The sequence below is a fragment of the Rhinatrema bivittatum genome, chromosome 4, assembly GCF_901001135.1.
Source record: "Rhinatrema bivittatum chromosome 4, aRhiBiv1.1, whole genome shotgun sequence".
In the NCBI taxonomy this organism is placed as follows: domain Eukaryota; kingdom Metazoa; phylum Chordata; class Amphibia; order Gymnophiona; family Rhinatrematidae; genus Rhinatrema; species Rhinatrema bivittatum.
The window spans coordinates 333,688,614-333,711,989 of record NC_042618.1 but is presented as its reverse complement, the minus strand read 5'-3'; the positions used below and the strand labels follow the sequence as shown (position 1 = coordinate 333,711,989).

Sequence of the window (23,376 nt, the reverse complement as noted above, 5' to 3'; positions counted from 1 at the left end):
AAGGCTCAGTCTGTGTTCTGCATGTGTGACTGATGTGAGGGATTCTGCTAGTGTGCAGGGTCTGTGAAGGAATCTAAGGCAGTCTGGCTTGTCCTAGTTTTCCAATAGGAGGTGTATTGGTGTTCGAGGGCCAGTAATGTTTGCAGTGCTGACTTTTCCCAGGTATGGTTGCTGCTGTTTGAACATTGGGAATTAGTGCTGTTATGGTATGGCAGGTTTGCTACATAGATTCTGAGTGTCTTCTTTGCAGGGTTTTGTGTGGTTATTCCTGAGGTGACACCAGAATTTGAATTGGTTTTTGGGGTTTTTTTTGTATAGGTGGAAACATCCTAGGTTCATTGCTGAAGGATTAACTGTGGATGCAAAGTGTGTGTTACAGAACCGAAAGTGCAGGATTTATAATGAGATTCTATCCCTTTCTGAAGAGACTCCAGGCTTCACTTCCATTTTCATACAGAAAATTAGCTGAATGATGCTATAAAATAATTTTTAAAAATATTTTAGTTATATTGATGCCATATTGTACAATAATACATAACAATGTTTCCTCACATTTTTGAAAGCCTGCATGTGGAAACATTTTCTTTTTAGGCAACTTTTCATAAGTCAAGTTCAAATTTGTGCACTACAAGCCAGTATAATGCAAATAATATCAGGATGTCTTGTGTGTGTGCTATGTTTTCCTGTGTGCGCAGTGTTCATGACCTGCATGAGCATGCACACGTGCATAGCTTAAAGGAAACAGTGAAAACAGCAGAACACTAATTTGTACAGTACAAGCTTGTATCACAAAATAATAGAATATATATATATATATGTCCAAATTAACTAAAACAATATTACATCAGCTTTTAACGCTAAACCAAATAATGTTACCTTAACAACCACTCAATCACACTTACATTCTCATCTATCCAGAAAACACATATAGCAGACCAGCTCACTTATCTGACCATATTACAGAGTATTGTACATCCTTTAATCCAGCGCTTCTCAACTGATGTGTCGCCAAACACCAGCAGGTGTGTTGCGTCTCCCGGTGTCCCACTGCCCCGTTGTACTTTCCTTCTCCTTTTTTTCGGGCCCCCGTGGGCCAATTGGAAGCCTCGTTTCTTCCTACCCCCACTGCCCAAAGGGAAGCCTCCTTCATTCTGCCTGCCCCCGCACAGGCCAATTGGAAGCCTCCTCCCTTTTACCTGCCAGTGGGAGTAGGAAGAAGGGAGGAAGCCTTTGATTGGCCGGTGAGGCAAGCATCACATAGCCCAGGGGTGGGGTGGGAGAAATGGCAGTGTCGAACCCCGACGAAGCAAAGCCGCCACGGGAGCCCATCCCGGTGGTGGTGAAGAGGAAAACCCAACCCTGACCAAGCAAAGCCGCCACGGGAGCCCATCCCTGTGGTGGTGAAAAAAGAAGGCCCGCCAGAGTAAAGCCGAGGCGGAACTGGAGCCCATCCCTGCAGTGAAGGAAGAAGTAGTTTTTGGTGAGAATTTGTGTGTTTGTGTGTGTGTGAATGGGTGCATGGGTGAGAGCTTGTGTCTCAGGGTGTGAATGGGTGCCTAAGTGAGAGCTTGTGTTTGTGGGTGTGAATGGGTGCCTAAGTGAGAGCTTGTGTTTATGGGTGTGAATGGGTGCATGGGTGAGAGCTTGTGTCTCAGGGTGTGAATGGGTGCCTAAGTGAGAGCTTGTGTCTGTGGGTGTGAATGGGTGCCTAAGTAAGAGCTTGTGTCTGTGGGTGTGAATGGGTGCCTGGGTGAGAACTTGTGTCTCAGGGTGTGAATGGGTGCCTGGGTGAGAGCTTGTGTTTGTGGATGTGAATGGGTGCCTAAGTGAGAGCTTGTGTCTGTGGGTGTGAATGGGTGCCTAAGTAAGAGCTTGTGTCTGTGGGTGTGAATGGGTGCCTGGGTGAGAACTTGTGTCTCAGGGTGTGAATGGGTGCCTGGGTGAGAGCTTGTGTTTGTGGATGTGAATGGAAGTCTGGGTGAGAGCTTGTGTCTCAGGGTGTGAATGGGTGCCTAAGTGAGAGCTTGTGTCTGTGGGTGTGAATCAGTGCCTGGGTGAGAGCTGGTGTGAACGGGTGTGAGAGCATTTGTGTGTGATTGAGAGCTTGTATATAAGAGAGCATGTGTGTGATTGAAAGAGAGACTGGTCAAGGAGGTGATGTGTTTCTGTGTGAGAGAGAAAGACTGGTCAGGAAGATGACTGGTGTGAGAGAGACCAAGACTGGTCATGGGGTCTAACTGGGGTGTGTGTGTGTGAGTGACTGGTTGTGGGCGCTAAGGAAGAGGACTGTGAGGACAGAGCTTCAGCAGCCCTTGCTGCTTCTGGTGAGTGCTATTGGCCTGGAAGGGAAAGGAGTAGGAGAGTTGCTGGAGAGGGTAAGTAAAGGTGACTTTTTAAATTTATTTTTCTTGATTGACTGCTATTTTAATTATTGGGTATTATGCAATGTCTGCTGTTTTGAAATATTTTATTGATATTTGGACATGTTTTAATAATTTTTATGAGTTTTTAATTGTTGGATATTCTGTTCAGCAGCTGTTTTGTAACATTTTTAGTATAGCTTTACAATTATTTCTGTGTGGGGCTCTATAGCAGCTTGGCTTATTCTGTTTTCCCAATAGGAAATGTATTAGTGTTTAGGGCCTGGTTTAATAGTTGTTTTTCTTAGATAGGGGTTGTTACTGTTTGAGTGTGTTCCATAAATCAGGTGTAACTTTGTGCGGGTTAGTTTGTGTGCATTATTGCAAATCATGAGAGTCTGTTAGGTGCTATATTTCTCTTTCCATTTCTCTAGGTTTGCACTGCATGCAGAGTGGCTTTTTTGGTTTTCCATTCCAGTTTCTGTCTCCATATTTATAATTTGTGGTTTTTCTGTACTTGGTGAAGGGTGTGTGACTGAGGTGAGGTATTTAACTAGCATGTAGGCATTTGTATCGATCTTATTTGTTGTGTTTTCTCAATAGGATATGCATTAGTGGTAAATTACTGTCTTTTCATAAGGAAGGCTGTTTTGCCTGGTAGCAAAAGGAGTTTGTTTTGCTTTTACTGAGATGTCATCAGAATCAGAATATCTTTTTTGTATGGCGAGTTGTACTACTAGAAAGCCTAATCTAATTGTCTGAGAGGGAAGCAGAGTGATGTAGTTAGCGATAGCTGTAGGTTTCAGCTCCCCTTGGGGGAGTCAGATGGTGTACCGCAACAGGTTCTTAGCTTGGCCTTTCTTTGTTGACCATTTTAGGGGCAGCATGTCTTTTGCTGTTCCCAGTATTGATTCTTTTTCTGGGAACGGGCTCTGGGGTTTCTTGGTCTGAGACCTGGGTAGAGGAAATGGAGGCAGAGTGCCTTTCCTCTTATTTTGTCCAAGGTTTTTGGAGAATTTTTGTTGATTAAGGAAGACGTTTTTTTTCCTCTTGTTTGGTTTCCCCTTTTTACGAGTAAGATTTTTTTTCCTTCTTCTTTTATTTCATTGACTGAATGCCCTTGGGCCCAGAGTCTCAGATTTGTAAGCAGACTGGAGGAAGTGGTGTCTTTCACCTAGAAAGAACCTGAAGAGTATGTGTGTCATCAAGAAGGAATGCATTCACATCCATTAACAGGAAGAAGGAGTTTGAGAGGATCATTCAAGAGCATGTTACGTTGACCCAGGTGAAAAACACTTGGGAGGACAGGCGTAAGACTACCAGGAGAAGAAAAGGAAAATAGGGAAGACTACAGGAGAGGTATGAGAACTGGGGACTTGAGATTCATTTAAGTAACTGCTTCTAAATTTTCTAACCTTTTACAATGGGAAGAGCTGAACTTTCATTCTATTTATTGGCAAGGAGACAGAGCTAAATTGTTAAAGAAATTGGCTTTAACATCTGAAGACTTGTGCTGGAAGTTGAAGATCACAAATTTATTGAGAACTCAGTGTAAATTAATTGGTCAATAACATCAAGAACTGTAAAAGTCTTTTCATTCAATTCTACAAATTATCAGTAACAGGGTTGGAAACCAGACCAGCTTCTGATGTAATTATTGCTGTCATCTACTTTATGAGATCATTAGTGCCATTTACAATGGACTAAAAGGGCAGTTAAGAGTTAAGCAATGCATTTGCGCCTAGAAGTTAATCCGCCCACAGGAAATTCTGGACACTAGGAGTGTTATTTACAACTTTTTGAGAACTGAGCACGTAATATCTGAACTGAAGTGCATGCCAATGGGCCCTTATCTGAGACTATCTGGGGATTACACTAAAATTTGAAAAAAATAGCATTTTGTTTAAAAATCTTTAAAAAAGAAGAAGAAGAAACAGTCAGCCCAAATTCTTTACTCCACTAAATAAATAAAGCATCCAATTGGGCCATACTTTACTAATCTTAATTTATAACAGTGTGAAAGTTTGTTTCCCATTCTGCCAATAACACACATTTCTCCTTCTAAGGTTTCAGGTTGGAATAAGTTCTCCTATCATTGTTTTAAGGAGCACATATAAAGCTTAACTTGTAAATAAGCACAGAAGTGTTTATTAGATAAATCAAATGGTTCTCTCAACTTTTCAAATGTATATAAAACATCACAAACTTTACAATAAAGAGCATTCTTCACACCCTTGAATCTCCAGTCCACAAAGACTTTATTATCCAAGGCTGGGATAAACTCTGCATTGCCAACAAAAGGTAATAATCTAGACACCAGGTGTGGTACAACCCCACCATTAACAAATATATCGTCAGGCCTGTACCATAGACCCAGATAAAGGATAAGAGCGTAACCCCATTAGCATGTTAGCTTCACTCATAAATATATATTGCATACACCAGGAACAGTGGGACTGAATGTGATTCTACCATTCCCGGGATAAAACACTTAAAAATCTAAAGAAACCCACTTCCAGGGAATGCCCACCTGGCAGGTAATATTGTAAAATGTAAAGTCTGGGAGACTAAGTCCACCCATATGCTTTTGTACACACAGGTTTGTGACAGCGTATCCTGGTTCCTTTCCACCGCCAGATAAAAGCTATTAAAACTGATTTGAATATAGCAACATCCTTATTCAGTAACCAGCATGGAGTCATTTGCAGGCTATAAAGCAACTTAGGAAGAAGTTATCATTCTAAACAGGGCACATCTCCGAAACAGAGGAAGTTCTACTCAGGCTGTAAATTGGTCCAAAATGGCTCATATTCTGGGGAACTACATTCATTGAATTCAACAATTAAGATTATTAAGAACACATACACCAAAATACTTGATATGATTATTTGCCCAACCTAAAGGAAAATGCCCTTGCCATTTATCCCTCACATAATTTCTGTGTTGGTAATATTTCAGATTTATCATAATTAATTGTCAGACCTGAGAAGGATCCAAACATTTCAAACATTTTCAAAACAGCAGGCAATGAGCATTGTGGGTTAGTAAGGAAAAGCACCACATCATCTGAAAAAAGTAAAATTTTGAACAACAGCTGAAGATCTAAGCTTAATTGCTAAAGGTTCTATCATCAAAATATACAAAAGAGGGCCGTCTGAAGAGAGGCATGGTTCTTTGAAGCTCCTTATTTCTTCTTAATTCTTTTACCTTCAATATGGCTCATACTAAACGTAAGGCTCGGATAAGGGAAGAGCCCCCAGTTACTCCCAAATCTGATCCTCTCCAATCTACCAATCGAGGGCTTCTTGACTCCGAAACCTGAGCTTGCTCTGGAGGCTCCAATGCCGGACCATGATGTTACTCTGAGCCCTGGTGCTCCATCGACCCTGCCTCTACCCCTCTCGGCAGCCATTTCTGGTGATTCCTTGCTGTCAAGTGGGCTTCTTCGCCCTAGATTGACAGTTGCTAGGGAGGGTTCCCCTGAAGGAGCCGTGATATTTGCTATTTTGGAGAGTTTCCGGAGTCCTCGGAGCAAATCGGGGAATCCGAAAGAGGAGAATCCCACAGTCAGAATTTGTTTAATGACTTCCACTCTGGGGGAAAATGTGAGTAATCTTTCAGAGGCAATGGCTATTCAGAGGGATGAAGGTACAGACGATTATCATCTTGTTCAACCTGTTTTTCCTAAACCTTCTGTGATAACCCTGGACTGTATCTGGTCAGCCTTAGTCGCTGTTATGATTCTGCTTGTGGGATAGGCCCACAAGCAGCCTCTCACCTCAGTAGGGCCTGGAGGCTGCCGCTGCTGATGCCAGTTCCACCACTGCTGCTGCTGCCGCTGCTTCTCCTGTAGCCTAGAGGCTGCTGACATCACCGCTGCTGCCGCCGTTGCTCTCCATGCAGTGGGCCAGCTGCCGCCGCCGCTTCTCTTCATGGTCTGGAGGCCACTGCCGACTCTGCCACTCTTTCGCAGCATGGGCTGCCGCTGACATTCATCTTAAGAACATAAGAACATAAGAACATGCCATACTGGGTCAGACCAAGGGTCCATCAAGCCCAGCATCCTGTTTCCAACAGTGGCCAATCCAGGCCATAAGAACCTGGCAAGTACCCAAAAACTAAGTCTATTCCATGTTACCATTGCTAATGGCAGTGGCTATTCTCTAAGTGAACTTAATAGCAGGTAATGGACTTCTCCTCCAAGAACTTATCCAATCCTTTTTTAAACACAGCTATACTAACTGCACTAACCACATCCTCTGGCAACAAATTCCATCAGCCTGGAGGCCGCTGCCTGTGTCCCTTTGCAGCCAGGGAGCTGCTGCCTATCTTCATGTGGCCTGGAGGCCACCGCCAATCCTTCCAGAGCCATGAGGCCGCCACCGACGATCCTCTTCATGTGGCCTGGGAGTCGCCATCATTTTCCTTCCTCGCAACAGGGAGCCGCTCACATCAGGACCTGTTCCTCCTTGCGGCATGAGTGCCGCCTTCCAAGGTCCTGCCCCTTCCTAGGTGCACGGCCACGCCTCTCTTCCCTATTTAAAAGGCCAGCAGTCTCCTGGGCTCCTCCTGCTAATGTTTACAAGACATTTCCACTTCAGCCCTATAAAGAGGGCCTTCCTTCAGTCTTTGCCTTTGCAAGGAGCTAGTCATGGAGCTGCCTGCTCCTGGATCCTCCGTTCCAGCTCTTCTTCCAGGAGACTTCCATGAACCTTCTATGCTTCTTCAAGGCACTCTGTTTCTTCGATGGATTTCGCTTGTCTTCCTTCTTGGTTCCTGATCCTTCAACTTCATCTTTGTTCCATGTCCTGGTCTCTCGTCTGATCCCATCTCCTAGTCTCCAGATGTCCTTGTCTCTAGATGTTCCGATGTTTCTGTCTTCTGATGTCTTCGTCTTCTGATGTCCAGTCTCTGGATGTTCCTTGTTCTGATGTCCCTGGACCAGAGGTATCTGATGTTCCATGTTTTGTGCTCCAGACATCCCTGATGTCCTCATCTCCAGAGGTCCCGGATGTCCAGATGCCTTAGATGTCCAGATGCCCTGATGTCCAGTTGTCTAAAGGTACCAGTATCCTTTGTATCTGATGCCTTACATTCCAGTCCTGATGGTTCCGAGTTCCAAGTTCCAAGTCCTGATCCTGATGTCCTTTGTCCAGTTCTGATCCTGAAGTACTGCTAGTTCCTAGCTCCGGGTTCAGCTTTGTCTTGCCCTTCACCTCATCTCCAGCTGCCCTTCCTGGGAGTAAATCCGTATCAATCCAATGTCCATTTCCGGTGGCTGGAGTTCTCTTCCGGTAGGATCCATCTTTGAGCACTGCCCGGATTCCTCCTTTGCCCTGAGCCTCAGTCCTGTGCATGTCCCACTCTCTGCGTGGTCCTTGACCAGCCTCTTCAGGTTGTGTAGGGCACACAGTGGGACAGGATGGTCCATGACCAGCTCACATTGGGTGTGTAGGGTGCCCTGAGGGGCAGTGCCAGTTTAAGTCTCTGAGTATCCTGAGTCCTTACCCTTGTCTTATCCAAGTTCCAAGTGTCATCGTCCCGTCTGAGATCCAAGTTCCAAGAATCTTCATCTCATCCGAGTTCTAAGTTCCAAGAGTCCTTGTCTGAGTATCTGGAATCCTCTCCTGAGTCCACGTCTGATCTCCATCCACTTCTGAGCATCTTGCATCTGAGGTCTGGGTGTGGTACAGGCATGAGAGAAGGGGTTGGTCAGCCAGGGGAATGAACTCGTGGAGGTCCCCTGCTGGAGTGGAGGCCGAAGCACAGGCTGAGGACAGGAGCCAGAGAATGCTGGAGAACAGTTCAAAGCTGGGCTTACTGGGGTCCTCGGGTGGAAAGGCTGGAATCGCAACAGTACCTCCACCCCCCCCCCCCCTTTAAGATCCCCTCCTCCTGGGTCCCATCTCTTCTGGGGATACTCGCTGAAGGAAGATGCTGCAGGTTGGCCTGAATACACTTCTCTTATTGAGTGGACTTGCTGAAAGTAGGCACCTCCTGTTGGATGAAGTTGCTTGGGCCCCCCCCCCCCCTGGAGCTGGGTAGCAGACTTTGATGCCTCCTGGGGTAGCAAGGCTGTCTTGGGCTCCCCCTGGAGCTGAGTGGCAGACTTGAGCTCTTCGCGGGGCTGCTGGACAGATGTAGAACAGGTGCCCCTTTCTGGTTGGAAATGTCTTGGGCAGGCACCCCCTTCTGTGCTGGCAGGCAAAGAACAGGTGCCCCCTTCTGGGCTGGCAGAGGTAAAATGCCCCCTGCTGGACAGGGTTGCTGAGGTTCCTCCTGGAGCTGCAGGACAGGCTGGGGCATCATGTCTGCCATGGACCCTCCTGGGGTATTGTGGCTGGAACTGAACAGATGCCCCTTTCTGGGTGGGTAGATTGTGAGCAGGAGCTTGCTGCTGGTAGAACTAGCTGAGTGCAGGCACCTCCAGCTGGTCGTGAGGACTGTGTGCAAGCTTCTCCTGCTGGGGCAGTAGATAGAGTGCAGGGACCTATTGCTGAGCGAGCTGGCTGGATGCAGGCGCCTCCAGCTGGTAATGGTGGCTGTGCACAAACATCTGCTGCTTGAGGAACTGACTGGGTGCAGGCACCTCCTGCCGGTTGTAGAAGCAGTGTGCAGGCATTCCCTGCAGAGCGAGCTGGTGGCGAGGGAGTGTTTCTTCCACATTACTGGCCTGGTTACATCTGTAACAGGGCTGGAAGTCTTAACTGGAGCAGCCTGAACAATGCTGAAAAGTTCTGCAGAGCTATTTGGGAACAAGTTGGGTGTCTTTGTTGTGGAGAGAGAGCAGAGAGTGTCTTTCGGTAAGCCCAGGTTGGAAGGAACAGCAGAGATGGGAGCTTTCTGCTGTAAGACATCTGGACAGGGCTGCCCCTTTAAGGAAGATTTCATCTGAGGTCTGGAAAATTAACAGGGGGGGGGGGGGGGGAGAATGAAGAGGCAGTGGTACCTGGATCTGGAGCCAGTGCAGTGGGACTGGAGCTGGTCTCAAAGCACTGCTGATTCTGAAGGGAGGTAAAGCAAACAGGCTTTAAAATAGTACATGCAGTCTTGTAACATACCTGGGCAGATTTCCCCTGAACAAGTTGCCCAATTCAGAGAGAATTGAGGCTGCTTGCTCCAAAGCACCTGGTGAGGGGAAAGGCTCACAGATTGGCTTAATGAACTCCCTTGGAGCTAGAATTTCTGTTCATGGAAACAAAACTGAAGTATTCGGAGTAGTCTTTCCCGGTATGTGCTTCCCAGAAGACAATGCCTGTCTTGGCTGGAAATGTACTTTCTGCAGATTTTACAGTCTTAGTTGCAGAGCTGAAAATTGTAATTACCAAACGGATGAAAGTATTTTCCCGTGACTGGAGTGCTGTGTTAGTCTTAATGGTGTAATTTGTTGTAGGCTGGCTGGTAAAGAGTTTCAAGGAATCCGTGTTTCTTAGAACTTCTGTGCTGACATTCTCCTTAGCACCCTGCAAGCAGGCAAAGCTCGATTTCTTGGGCTGTGACATCCCCTCTATGGACTGCAACCAGGGTCCAAAAACCTTCGTAAATTCTTGCTCCCTATGACTGCAGTTAGGAGCGAGTCCCGCAGGAGTGGGAGGTAGAGATTAAGAAATGTCCTGGGGTCTCACAGAAGCTGTGCTTTTAGAACTGCTGTGGTACTAGCTGGAGGTTTCTCTTGCTGCAGTGCTGGTGAAACTAGATTTTGCTAGAAGGGGGCTGCTGTCAGGGTTGGTGTATTGCTTCCTCTCTGTAAACAGACTTTGCCTTAGTAGGAGCCAAATTTGTATTACTTGGGCAGGTTGGGAAAGTTGCTGCACGTTTTCCCCTATTAACTTTAGGTTTTAAAATGTCAGTTCCTGAGGTAATCAGAGCTTTACTTCTTGGGTCTGGTGTAGTCTTACTTTGAGCATTGGTGAAGTCCTTTTCTCTATAATCTGACTGGACTGAGACATGGGCAGGATTCTCTTTCCTTGGGCAGGCTGGAATACTCTGCAAGCTTGGGCTGGAAGCTTTGGAAGAGGTATGTACCAATGTACAGTGAATTTTTCCTTTGAAAATGCTCTAGTTCTTGCAGAGGCTGGCTTGATAACCCCACAGACGGGGCAGGTTTTCTCTGGGGGTATAAGGCTGGAAATGCAAGGGCAATTCCGTCAACCTGGACAAGATATTGTGCAATTTTAGCATTCCTGGTACACAAAAGCATTCTTTTTCCACGACATGTGCAAGCTCAAGATTCATTGTCTAGATGCTGGCAAGCAACACATGGCAGGTACTGCATGTAAAGTATTGTTTAAAAGCAAAATTAAAGGTAGACTCTTCGGGTTGAAGCAATGTCCTGCCCCCACTCCTAGAAGCAATGCCTGGCTTTGGCATCCTGTTGTAAATGAAGGGGAGCTGGAGAGGGGATGTTGTAGACACCACCTCCTGGAGTGGTGCAGGACTGGAACAGGGTGTGGAGGGTCCGGTGAGGCTGGAGCGCTGGAAGAAGGTGCAGGTTGGGCTGGAGTGCTGGTAAATGTGGTACAGGAACACTGGAACTGAGTGAAGGTAAGGGTGGTACAGGAACACTAGAACTGATCGAAGGTAAGCATGGAGATAGATAAAAAGATATTCATGGCACTGGAACACACAAGGTCTGAGTGCAAACAAGCATAGAAGTGGGGACTTAGAAGCTGGGAACTAGGGCAAGACAGAACAAACCAGGACAAGGACTACATGGAAAATAAGAGTGCCCAAAGGCAGCATAGGCAAGGAAGGCTCCGAGGGGCAAGACAGAGAGAGACCTGGGGTCTCAGAGCTAGGCCGGTGGCCAGGAAACAGAGAGACCAAGGGCAGGCCACCAGGCAAGGAAGGGTCAGAAGGACCACAGGCCACAGAGCAAGGCTTGGAACAGAAGGCTTGATGGCCACAAGGTTACGACCAAGGCAAGCTGGGAACAGAAGGATCGGAGGCCAGGAGATACGGAAAAGCAAGGCTGGAGTCAGAAGGCCCAGAGGCCACGAGACAAAGCTAGGACTAGCCTGAGAAAGCCGCAAGGCCCTTTCTTCACAGCAGTCTTCTCATTCCCCAGCCGATGCACACAATCACAGAACAGATGGTTAGTTTTAAGCATATATAAACATTTAAAACAAGCAAGTATCCATCTTTTTACCAGAGCTTTTAAATAATATTGTCTAACAAAACAAGGTACAATGCTGTTTTTATGTTGTTATTTTTATCGATGCTTTTATCTTTATGTGTTAACATTCAGAAAATCTTTGATTAATTTTGTAAACTGCTTAGGAATGTTGCTAGGCGGTATGTACATTGATAAATAAATAAATAATGATGGCGCCGCAGTCGGCAGCATAGTGAATCTGCTCTGGCGTTATTTTCCTTAATTTTGAAAGTTTCCTGACTGGCATGGCTCCAAAACGAAAGGGGAAGCAGAGAACTTACCCCTCGATGTCCTCGCTACCCCTGGGGCAGAAGACCATCCCACAATGCGCCGCTAAACCATTGGAAGTGGGCTCGAGCGATCTGGCTGTCGGGTCGGTGGAGGGAGACCACGACCCGACCTCGGAACTATACTCTCTCAGCCCGGACCAGAGACTACCTCCTTCCGAGCGCGAAACCTTGACACCTCGCCCGACAGAAGTCCCGACGAGGATGTTTGTGCGGATCGAGCAAAGGGGGAAGTGTCGGGAGAGCAAGGCGCTCGGATGCCCGAAGGATTTGGAGAGACTGCCGCTGGAGGCCTTGTGCTGGAATCGGAGGGGAATCGAGACAGCCGAAGGGGTGAGAACCTGACTTCCATTATCCCCATTAAACCCAGCGAAGTTATGAACGTAGAAAAACCAGAGGTAGTTACTTTAGAGGCCTTGTGGTCTCTAACATCAACCCTCGCAAAGTCTCTATCTGAATGCTCTAAAAATATAAGTGTCCTCTCTTCTCAGATGTGTAAGCTTAATGAAAATCTTGGGAAATCTAAGCTAGAAGCAAATGAAAATTTTCAAAAAATGGAAGAAGAAATAAAACAAGTTAAAACAGTTCAATCAACTATGGTGCAGAACTCTGGGGCTATAAACAGAAAAATTGAATATCTAGAGAATGCGACGAGGCAATTAAATCTAAGGATTCTGAACTTTCCCAGAGTGGTAGGAGAGTTACCTCGAGTGACTATAAAGAGATACTTCACTGAAGTTTTGGATATTACCAATGAAAAAACTCCACCGCTGGACAAAGTATATTTCCTTCCTCTACGCAAGCCTCAGCAAAGACAGATAATAACCCCAAATGTCCTAGAGAACTTGACGGAGTTCTTAGAGTCGTCAGCTTATGAAATTGCGGAGAGAACTATGCTCCTAATCTCCTTTTTTAATGTAAAGGATCTGGGAGATATTATGAGGGACTATTTTAAAAGGGCCAACAGAAGTTTTATGGGAGCTACTGAGAGAATTTACCCTGACGTTACTAAGACTACACAACAGAGAAGAAAAGCATTTCTTGATTTAAAATCTGAGGTGCTGGCTGTGGGAGAATCGTTCTTTCTGCGCTTCCCATGCAAACGCATCATGAAATATAAAGAGGACACATATATTTTCTACCAACAAGAACACTTAAAAAGCTTTGTTGAAGGAAAAAAAGCTTTACAACAACTAAGTATTAATATTACTGGTCCTTGAGAAAATATATGGTTATGCGATGCCTTTATTAGAATATATTTTTCTTATTGATCTCCTAAGTATGCAGTTACCCATCCCCCCTATTTTAGAGGTCTAACGGGTGTCACATTTGGAGAACATATTATATGAAATTGTTGTCCTGAATTTATTTCACCTTTATGTAATGCCATATTGCTGTTTCAAAGTGGATACTTTGTAAAGATTTTGTTGAAAAATTAATAAAGAAATAATTAAAAATAAATAAATAAATAACATTAAAAGTTTCAGAATAAAAATTAGAAGGAATGTGCTGCTAATCCTGAAAGGAAATAGCAAGATTTGGGTAAAAAGCGCAAAGGCTGAAAACATTGCCCAAGTGCCAAAACAGCCACACCAAAACCACTGCTTCATCAACAAAATATAATTGTGGTACAATTCATTATTCACTCCCATTCGTGCAGTACAAAAAACATCTGCACAACACACCATCATTTCCTCGAGTTGATCTCTAGATCTCAGAGAAAACAAAATAGATCCACTAAGCAGCAATAATATTGAGACCACTGTTAGTTTTGAAAAGTGAAAATTGTAAAAACATAGAAAGTTTACCAAAATACTAGAAAAAAAGGCATCATCCCAAAGCATGGCTAGCTTCCGTATGTGATGTAAAAATAATATGCTTCCATTATGTCAACAAAAGCAGCAAATCATACAGAATGCTGGCTACAGTCGTCATAATCAATGCTCCCTGCACTGTCGCATTAGGAGCGCAAGCTCACCATACATTTTTCAGTGTACTCCTGGGTTTGCAAAAACGCTGTTTTCCTGTCCCGGATAACTCCCTTGCGGAAAAGCTCCAAACATACCGGCGCAAGTGCTTTGCTGCTTGCTGGACGCTTTCGCTGAGTAGTCATTGAATAATAAGCATGGGGGTAACCTGCACGGAGCAGCAGTTACTACCTTTAACAGAAAGCATGGGATTACTACCCTTAACTAATTAGCTTTGATGCTTTTGCTGCTACTGCAACATCGCTCTCTTCTTTGATGGCGGGGGGCGAAGAGAAATTGGATTCAGACAATAACCAACACACGCCTTGACTTTTACATTCTTGGGTACTGATATGCAAAAATAAGGGAAACAGCACAGGGCTGCTTCTAAGGCCATGTGCATTAGCAAAGCACATCAAGCAGCACTGTCTGAATTTTCAGGAAGGCTCCTCACCCAGTAAAAATGTTGCTAGCAGTAAATTTTTATGGGCTATCACAAAGGCTTGGGGATAACTGCACAGAGTGGTAGTTACTACCCATAAGAGAAACATACAGGTAACCTGCACAGCACAGCAGATACTACCATAAGAAGCTTGCTGGGCAGACTGGATGGACCATTTGGTCCTTTTCTGCCATCATTACTATCTTACTATGTTATATGTTACTATGTCTGTGATAATATAAGGTTCATATTTTCTGTGTATGCTCACTCCACTGGCACTGGTTCGGTCTCCATAGAGAGGCCTAAAGCCTGAGGCAGCCAGACCTGTATAAGCTAATGAAGATCCACTTCACAAGCTGAACAGTGTTCCTCCTATCCCAGTTTTCTTGATCTTCAGTTCATTCTGCCAGTATTGCATTTGTATTTGTGTGTGTGTGTGTGTGTGTGTGTTTACAATTGCACATTGACTTGATCCGATGCCATCTGTTATGTCAATACACGACTTTCTAGCTCATTCTTCGTAGTGTGTTTGTCCAAGTCCTCTCAGATCTTATCCACTGACAATTGTAGCTTACTCAGGCTGTCAGCTATAGCTGCTGATGCATTCTTAGAGATTTCTTTGAGTCTTCTTTTAAGTCCAACAGTGCTGATTGAGTATCGGACACCATTTTAAAATTCAAGCATATGGCCTTGTCTCTAGCGGCGCGTGGGGCTTTTGTTGACATGCCTCGCAAAAGGAATTTTTGAAAACCCAAAAAGTGTTCCTTTAGGGCTCTTCCTAATCAGCACAAGGTGAGGTATATCATTTCAATTTTCCTAGCCTGCAGCCGAGTTAAAGTAGATTTAAGGCAGTCCCATGGGAACTGGTTGGCAACATGGCCTCTCAGCTTAGCCGGAAGTCCCACTATCAAATAATTTTAATGGCGGTTTTACTGGCTGGCTGAAACTGGCCAGGGTTGTTTTAATTGTACAGAAGGCCCTTGAGCCTTTTTTCTTATTGTGTCTTTCTTACAGCCAATTTGAAGGCAGGGGGGCTGTGTTGTGATGTGTGGAAATGTAATTTTGGCTCGCTCTGTGCCCTCTTCCCCCCCCCCCCCCCAGTACTTCTGTCTAGAAAGGTCACTGGTTCTCTTCCTTCCTTGTATAGCTGTTACAGCGCTCTCTCTTTTCCTTCCTTCTCGATGTGGAACTAAAGGCTGTGATTTAAGGAGGCACTGAAGCAGGCTGGCATTAGTGACTTTCCATCTCTGGAAGTATATTTCCTGCCCAAGCCTATCTCAGTTGCTAGAAGTGGGAGGCAGCCTTACACAGGGCAAGGTGAGCTGACTTAAGTCAGTGTTCCTTGGCTCTGAGCAGCAGGAGGCAGGATGCTCAGGCAAAATGCTTTGTGCCACAGTCTGATATAGGGTGGGGGGTTGCTGCTGACCCCTCTCCCTGATCGTCGCTTTCTACAGTCAGTAGGGAAGCTGCAAGAGCATTTCCCTAGCCCATGCTAGGACTTTGTTCTTGTTTTGCCCAAAAACTGAAAACGAAGAGGAAGATATTGACCCCCCCCCCCCCCTTCCTCCCAAACCCAACATGAAATCCCCAACTATAAGAAAACAGCTGCCAGGAACAAAAATGAATGAAAATGGTAGGATTAGTTAAATCAACCTGTTATTTATATCTAAGGCAATGGTCCTGCACTCGGACCGTCGGCTGCCAGTATTCAAAATGGCGCCGATAGCCTTTGCCCTTACTATGTCACAGGGGCTACCGGTGCCATTGGTCAGCCCCTGTCACATGGTAGGAGCACAAGATAGCGCCGGCCATCCAGTGCTCCTACCATGTGACAGGGTCCGGCCAATGGCACGGATACCCTGTCACATGGTAAGGGCAAAGGGCCATCGGCGCCATTTTGATTAGTGGCAGCTGACGGCCCGGGAGCGGGAGATCGCTCCAGGGACCCCCACTGGACCACCAGGTACCTGTAAAACGTTTTTGGGAGGGTTGGGCGGGTGGGGGAAGCTAAGGGATTAGTTTTATTTATTTTTTTTTTTAATTCTTTATTTTCATTTTTGAAATTATCCAAGATAAATCTCTTTACAGAAAATCTGATGTCTAATACAAAGAAACTGATGAAGAAGAACTAAAATACATGAATACTTCTTATTACATTTTAGGCATCATAATTATAGGATAATAAGGAGATGATAAACAGAAGCATTTACACAAGAAATTAATACCATATTTATCAAATTGTGACTCACTAACTGAACATTCCATAGAGCCCTTTCTTATTCTACTCCAAGACTGTGGTAGATGCTTGTGGTGGGTGAGCAACCAAGAACTCCTTCAACTGTTTAGGCTCTAAGAATATATAACTATTACTTTTGTAAGATATGCAAGCTCTACAAGGGTATTTTAAGGTAAATCGGGCCCCAATCTTTATTAAATCACTCCTCATTGAAAGAAATTCCTTACGGCGTTGTTGTGTTGGCTTAACCACGTCAGGATAAACCCAAATGGGAAAACCATAAAACTTTGCTTGTTTATTTCTAAAAAACATCCTAAGTATATTATTTCTCTCTGAGAGAAACGCGAATGTAATAAGTAACGGTTTCCTTTGGGATATCTCTAACTGCAATGATGATTCCAATAAATCTGTTAAATTTAAAGCCAAGTTTGGCTCCTCCATCTGGGTTACCTGATGTAAGTAATAAGCCTTCACCACCACTGGTAATGCGGCTTCAGGGATCTTTAATATTTCCTGCATATAAGTCCTAAACAAATTTAAAGGTGCAATATCTTTAATAACTGGAAAATTTATTATTCTCAAGTTATGCGCCCTTAATGAATTTTCTACAGCCTCTAATCTTTTAGAAGTGCTAATTTCTGACTCAATCAGTTTAACCTGATTTTTCTCTACCTTGGCAATCTTACTTTCAAGTACTTCAGACTTAGCGTTAAAACGTGTTATTATCTCATTATTAATCATAGTCTGCTGTTTAGTTTCTAAAGTAGCCTGTGAAAGAACTTTGATTGAACTATCAATTGATTTCAAAGTGGACCATATACCTTCCAAACTAATGGGATCTAATTTTTTTATCATTGAACCCTCAGTTAGGGCTCTAAGCTGCTCATCTTTCCCATCGACAACAGTTCCTTCTTTCTTTTCTTTACTTGATGGTATATGGCTAACAGCTGCATATAACTCAGGTGTAGAAGTCAATAAAGATTCCATTTTTTCAGGTATCTCCGCTGCTGTAGCCATTACTGGTGACAAGATATTAATATCTCCAGGATAAGAAGGTTTCTTTGGGGTTCCGGGGCTCAAGGTGACATCTAAAGTCAGAGGGGGTGGTATATGCTCCTCTACCAGCCCCCTAGCGACTAAACTCTCCGGTTTACTTGGCTCGGATACTGAAAAAAGCCCAGGTATCTGTGATTGTCTCGGGTCTATTGTTGGTGAGTTTACTACCTCACCCCTCAATCTCCCCTTTCTTTTTGTGTGAGGCATATAGATAGAAAGGAAATTTTCCAATACGGAAGGTCTTATCTCTGGGTTTCAAACAGATATGCTCAGTTTAGTCACTTTTACACCTCCTTGTTAACGGGGGCTCATGGGAGAGAGAAGGATAAAAGCAAAATTTAGAACGTACCGATATTCGTTGAGTGTAGTCGTCCCAGCAGACAGGAAAATCTAATTATCTTCAATACAAAATGCCCAAAGTTCTTCCAAGCCGCGCGCGCCCCTTCAGCGCGCGTGGCTTAGGCAGCGCGCCGGCGTCGGCTGCGCGCCGCAGGAGGGGCGGTTTTAACAGCTACCGTCCCTCCTAAGTGACGTCAGCTTCCGGGCCGGCAGATGGTAATCTTCGGGACTCAGCTGTTCGTAGCCTCCGACTGTCAGCTTCCGGGCCGGCAAGATCTCTCCCTCGGGGCTCAGCTGACTCTCAGCCGCGACTCCACACGAGCAGCAGAAGGTACTCACTCCTCTCTCTCCCTCCTTCCCCGAAAGATTCGCCGCAGGAGGGGCGGTTTTAACAGCTACCGTCCCTCCTAAGTGACGTCAGCTTCCGGGCCGGCAGATGGTAATCTTCGGGACTCAGCTGTTCGTAGCCTCCGACTGTCAGCTTCCGGGCCGGCAAGATCTCTCCCTCGGGCTCAGCTGACTCTCAGCCGCGACTCCACACGAGCAGCAGAAGGTACTCACTCCTCTCTCTCCCTCCTTCCCCCTGGGATTAGTTTTAAAGGGTCGGGGTGGGTTTAGGGGTTACTTTTGTGTGCCGTTTTTCCCGCCCTCCCCCAAAACGATAAGAGAACCCCCACGATCAATATCGTAGGGTTTTCCTATCGTTTTGGGAAGCCCCCGATTTCTGACGATTTTGAATATATCATCTGATATTTTCAATCTTCCGAAGCCCGATTCACATCCCTACTGATCTTTCCTCATCAGTCTGGGCAGGAGTTGGCTGACTTCTCTTTTATTGGGGCATGACAGGAAGCTGCTTCTTGGCTTCCTTCTTCTCTTCCTGGCCAGTGGGAGGTTGTTCCCTCCTCCTTCACCCAGATCAGAGCGCGATATCACCAACTCCTGTTCATATAGGCCTGGCAGGACACCAACTTTATCTTCCACTGCCTGGCCTGGCAGTGAGGATGCTGATGCTCTCTTCACCCCTTGGGGGCCTGGATGTGAAAGCAGGAGCATAAGGGAGAAAGGTGCGTGCTCTGTAGATCTGCTGCTGTTGCTGCCTCCTCATCTTCCACTCCTTGAATCTTCTTGCCCTCATCTGCTGCTGATAAAGAGGGAGGGAGACTCTGGATTGGATAAGTCTTTTCTGCGGGCTGGGAGACAGGAGGAGGGGAAAATACTGGGCAGGAAGGCGTGGGACGATAGGAGTTCAAGAGTCTGCTGGGCAGGGAGGCACGGGGAGATAGGGAGTCAGGGGTGGGGGAAAGGAGGTTGGGGTTGCTGGGTAGGGAGAGGTGGAGGAGGGAGGGGTTGGGGGCTGCTAGGCAGGAAAGAGAGAAGTTAGCAAGTAGCACATTTAAGACTAATCGGAGAAAATTCTTTTTCACTCAACGCACAATAAAGCTCTGGAATTTGTTGCCAGAGGATGTGGTTAGTGCAGTTAGTGTAGCTGGGTTCAAAAAAGGTTTGGATAAGTTCTTGGAGGAGAAGTCCATTAACTGCTATTAATCAAGTTTACTTAGGGAATAGCCACTGCTATTATTTGCATCAGTAGTCACTAACCAACCTCTTTCCCTTTTCAAAAATACTCCAACATAAACATGCAAGGGAATATTTGCTTGGTGGTAATCTTGTACGGGGGTTATTCAATGAGGGTAACCGATTTGCAGTTATCCTCTGGTGAACCTCCGTCTATTATTCTTTTATTAAGTTGAACAAAATCTCACGAACTCTTTTTATTAATTTTCAATTTTTCTAAAAATCCCTTCTCCCCTGCTGCTTTTCCGCCCCACTGGTGTCCTGTTTCATACTTATCGGGACGTCGCCTCTGTAGTATCTTATGGGTACGGAGCTGACCAGAGGATAACTGCAAATCGGTTACCCTCATTGAATAACCCCCGTACAAGATTACCACCAAGCAAATATTCCCTTGCATGTTTATGTTGGAGTATTAATTGCATCAGTAGCATGGGATCTTCTTAGTGTTTGGGCAATTGCCAGGTTCTTATGGCCTGGATTGGTCACTGTTGGAAACAGGATGCTGGGCTTGATGGACCCTTGGTCTGACCCAGCATGGCACTTTCTTATGTTCTTATGGAGGTGTGGGGCTGCTGGGTTGCGGGAGCAGGGAGTAGTGGATGCTGAGCAGGAAGGGGTAGGAAATAGGTGGTCAGAGGTATTCTGGGTAGGGGAGAAAGAGTTGAACAGGGGAGAGAAGGAGCACCGGGAAAGAGGATGTGGGGTGGGGGTGTTGGAATTTTGGACAGGGATATGAGGATGTGAAGGGATGACTGAGGAGTGAGGGGTGATGGGGGCATGAAGGGGAGGGACAGGGCACAAGGGCCATACTTTGTTGGTTTTGAGAATATGCATTTCTTCTCTCTTTGAACTTTGCTTAGTGTAGGTGGAAATATATTTTTGTTTCTAGTCTCCAGTTTTGCACTGCATGCAGAAGGTGGTCTTGGGGTTTCCATTCCAGGTTTTGTTTCCACATTTGTAATTTGTGGTCTTTTATTCTATATTTGGTGAAGGCAGGTCTGTCTGTGTTCTGTGTGTATGTGACTGAGATGAGGTACTTTACTAGAGATTTGTATCAGCCTTATTTGTTGTATTTTCTCAATATTATATTGCACTGGTGGTGAATAGGGCTATTGCTGTTTCATTTCTTGGAGTTAGTACTGCTGAGGTAAGGCAAGTTTGATAGGTTTGTATTATTTTACAATGCACCTGGCAGTAGAGGGAGTTTGTGATGCTGCTATTGAGATGAGACCAGAATCAGAATATCTTTTTTATATGGTGAATTGTACAGGGAACTATCTTAGTTCTACTTTTCACCAATTATTAGGAAGTGGGGGACTCCTGTGGATGCATATTTGTATTTAGTCCCATGATGGCCATGTGTTCAGTGTGTCACGCATGTGAGCATCATCTCTCAGGCTTGTCCTGATAGGAAAAAAAAAAAGTTGAGAACCACTGGTCTAAGGTGTTGCACAGACATTTGCTAATTGCACATGGATGAGAGGGGAGATGCAACCATGAAGCAAATTCTAAAATCATTGATTTATAATAGGGGCTAAGAAAGTAAGTAAAGAAAAAGTCTTTTAGGCAGTGTAGGTTCAGATGAGAGTGGAAAGGACAGGGAGCTTAGCCTGTTTTATTGTAAGGCGATATGAGCCACCATCGCCAGTATGCCGCACGTGGCCCCCGTGTCACCGCGCCGCACCCTGAGCTGTGCACATGCAGATTCCACCCCCTCCCCCCCCCCCCCCAACCCTTCTTTCCTCGAGGAGTGACTTGATTGGCAGAGCCTGCCTGATGTCACAAAGGCAAGCATGAATAAATAGGAAGCGGAGCATTACTCGCGTTCAGCGAAGAGGGAGGAGGAGTTCGGAGAGAAGCTGCTTATTAGAAAGTAAAGTGCACTGGACAGCGGGAGCGAGCCGGTTAAGTGTCCTGAAACTGGGAGCACGCTGCATGCAGATCGGACTTTAAAAGCGTTTGGCTCAAAACTAAACAAAACCGCAGAACACCTCCTCACCTTTCGCATCCCATCACATACCCCTAGCTCCACATCTGGCAAAGAGAAAGACACACCTTCAGCCAAGGCAGAAGGCGCTGCACATCTGGCAGACGCTTGGGCTCCAGCAGTCGCCCAGCCTGTCCCGAAGCTGCTGCTTTGCTCTGCTCCCCCACCACCCCCCCCCCCCCATCATGTCGCTGGCGGTGCGAGAGAAGAACCAGGTGCGGCTGGTCTTCCTGGGGGCGGCCGGCGTGGGCAAGACGTCCCTGATCCGCCGGTTCCTGCTTGACACCTTCGAGACCAAGCACCGGCGCACGGTGGAGGAGCTGCACAGCCGGGAGTACGAGGCGGGCGGCCTCAAGATCCGCATCGAGATCCTGGACACCAGCGGCAGCTACTCCTTCCCGGCCATGCGCAAGCTGTCCATCCGGAGCAGCGACGCCTTCGCCCTCGTCTACTCCATCGAAGACGCCGAGTCCTTCGAGAGCGTGAAGAGCCTGCGGGAGGAGATCCTGAGCCTGCGGGAGGACAAGCGCCCCCCCCATGGTGGTGGTGGGCAACAAGGCGGACCAGGAGAGCAGCAGCAGGCAGGTCCCCGCCCAGCAAGCTCTGGACACGGTGCAAGGGGACTGGGGCAGCCGCCACGTGGAGGCCTCGGCCAAGGAGAACCGGCAGGTGCTGGAGGTCTTCCGGCAGCTCCTGGAGCAGGTGGACCTGCCCAGCCGCTGGAGCCCGGCCCTGCGCCGGAGGAGGGAGACTTTGCCCAAGGAGAAGGGCGCCCCCAGGCCCCCCATGAATAAAACAAACAGCTGCAGCATCTGCTGAGGCAAAGACACCGGGGGGGGGGGGGGGGGCTGGTGCGCAAGCGGCGGAAGACTGCACAAGCGGCGATCAAAAAGGCACCCTCAGACCTGCCCTTACTGTGAAAACGGGACGGAAAGCAGGTTTCCCGGTGCCGAGGAGCAGCACGACCCATGTACTGTACAGCAAAACAGAATGAGTGAATTCTATTTATTATTTTTTTTGTAATGGCTGAGCAGTGGGTTTAGCTAAAATGTGAAACTGAACTGTAGCAATGGGGGGTGGGGGGGGGGGGGGCAGACAATGAAACCAGAGTCGGCTGGAAGTTCAGGGAAGCATTGTATTTCATTGCTTAGTTTTTTCTGTTTTGTCCAAGAAACTGAGCTCGGGACTGTGAAGCAATGTCTGAGGCTGGGGGTTTGGCGGGAGAGGAGGGGAGGGCAGAGGGTGAGCTATTTCCTATTGCACGCAGATGTCGTGCAGCGGTGCCTGCAACCTTTTACTACCTTGTCATTGAGGTGTTGAATACATAACGTAGGCGCATCACCAGCTGCATCTAATAAACTGCTGAAGTGAAAGTGCTTTTAAAGTGTCTGTCTGATTATTTGTTTCCTGTCTCTGACCGATGCATGACCCCAGCGAGTATACTTCTCAGTGCCAAGTTTTTTGTTGTTTTTTTTTTTCCGGACATTTTGCATTCTCTGCTTGAACCCTTATTTTCTATATATTTTTATTATCTCGCTCTTCGGTAGCCGAACTGTCTTTGGACGCAACGTTTCATTTTCAACTCTTTCCAGTAATTCCCTTCGCAGCCTTGGTGCATTTTTTTTTTTAATGTTTGGGCTTACCGTTATGCAGTTTATTTTGTTATTTAAGCATGATCGTCACTTTCGAGAGATATACACACACACACACACACACACACACATATATATATATATATATATATATATATATATATATATATATATATATATATATATATATATCTTCACTCTGTCTGTTGCTTGCTGCCACCATGTGGATTTGTAAATATATATATATAAAGTACTTCATCAACTGAAATAATAAATACTTAATTACATCCCTCCTTTAGCACATGGGTGCTGCAGGTCTGAAGTTGACATTTGTACTAATTCAAACTTTTATATATATATACAGTAAATAACGGCAAG

At 45.9% G+C, this 23,376-nt stretch overlaps 1 pseudogene; it reads left to right on the top strand.

Moving 5' to 3' along the window:
- The first annotated feature begins 21,253 nt into the window (after window positions 1–21,253).
- On the top strand, window positions 21,254–22,782 carry LOC115090833 (annotated as a pseudogene).
- Window positions 22,783–23,376: the final 594 nt, after the last annotated feature.